This window comes from Geospiza fortis, unplaced genomic scaffold (assembly GCF_000277835.1).
Source record: "Geospiza fortis unplaced genomic scaffold, GeoFor_1.0 scaffold289, whole genome shotgun sequence".
Lineage (NCBI taxonomy): Eukaryota > Metazoa > Chordata > Aves > Passeriformes > Thraupidae > Geospiza > Geospiza fortis.
Window position 1 is genome coordinate 455,748 of NW_005054478.1, and position 1,441 is coordinate 457,188.

The following is a 1,441-nucleotide window of genomic DNA, read 5'->3' on the forward strand; positions in this document are numbered from 1 at the left end:
CCGCTGCCATCGCCAACGGCGGCGGCGTGGCTGCTGGCAGCACCGTGGCTGTGCTGCAGTCCGTCGGTGAGTGGGGAGGGCAGGGGAGCTGGGCTCCATCTCCATGGCACAGAGCCCAGGCTGACTCTAGAGCCAGAGCAGCCCTTTAACCCCTCCCTGGTCTGAATTGCTCCAAAGTCTCTGCCCAGGAGGAGCCCTTGGCTGGCTGTGCCCAGTGCTCGGTCCCTCAGCAGGCAGCCTTGATCCTCCTGGGAGTTCACATCTCAATTTGTCTTTGCAGGAGCTGCAGGACTCTCTCTTGGTGCCAAAGCTGGGCTGACAGCTGCCCTGGGCTCAGCTGGTGCTGCCGCCGGTGACTATATAACTGAGTGAAAGAAACCTCCATGCAACAAACCTAAAAAAGGATAAAACCTCCACGTGAGAAACCCACAAAAAAGTAACTTGGGTGACAAACCTGTGGAGGAGACAACTGCAGACGAGCAAACCAAGAGAAGCCAAGCCGGTTCCTGGTCCCAAAGCCTTGCCTTGCACAATGCAGGTGCTGGGAAACCCCCACAGACCCCTCAGGCTCTGCCTCCCCTTTGAAAAGCTTTGGATTGTCATGAGCAGCGATTTCCCTGAAGCCAATAAATGTGCTTTGCTTTCACCAGAGTTGGGTTTGTGTGTGGCTGCTCTCTTGGGTGATGGTGGCATTAGAGGGGGACAGGGCACAGGGGATGCTCAGTCCCCAGGACTGACCTGCTCGCTGATGCTGCCCCCAGTTCCCCTGCACTCAGTCTGGGCCAGGGGAGAAGTTCCAGCCCAGGCCAGAGGAACAGAACCCAGTGTGAGTGGGAACACCAGGTGGGAACCACCAGGTGCTGCTGTGCAGGTGATCAGCTGCAATTTTAACTGTGGCTTAGAAACTGCTGAGCCCTCCCCATATGAAATCTGTGAGATTCTGCTCTTAAGCTGTGTACTGGCTTGTAAACTGCTTTTAGATTCCAATGACTTAGAGGAAAGGAGGATGGACGCATTCTTTCATTAAGGTTAAATGTTTTTAATCACTTTTCCAGAATACAGACACAATTGAAAGAACAACTCTTTTGAAGGTCTCAATAATCCACTTCTGAATACCATACATTGAACTCTATAAATTGTTGTATTAGAAAATGTCTGTTTAATATAGGTTATGATGCACTGCTGACCTAGCTATATCTGAATTAACACTTTGCAGTTTTATAGCATCTTTCATCACGGGGCTGCAAAGCATCCTGTGGAATTCTGCCTGATAATGCCCAAACGAGGTGCCTGGTGTGTGTGGTGGCTCAGGTTCCTGCCCCGCAGCTGGGGATGTGCTGTGCTCCAGGAAGGGATTGCACAGGCAGTGTTTGCAGCCTTGCTCCCTGTCCCCCTGCCCAGCCAGGGGCTGGTCCCACTGCAGCCTGACAGCGCCGGCAGG

At 53.2% G+C, this 1,441-nt stretch overlaps 2 long non-coding RNA genes across 2 annotated transcripts in view; both read left to right on the forward strand.

Annotated features, from left to right (window-relative positions):
- Nucleotides 1-1,441, forward strand: part of LOC115948692 — a 15,190-nt gene that overhangs the window by 5,934 nt on the left and 7,815 nt on the right. The gene's annotated exons all lie outside the window — the stretch shown is intronic.
- On the forward strand, nt 3-651 carry LOC115948690. Its single transcript, XR_004082482.1, has 2 exons — nt 3-66; nt 281-651. It is a non-coding gene; the product is annotated as an uncharacterized LOC115948690 (long non-coding RNA).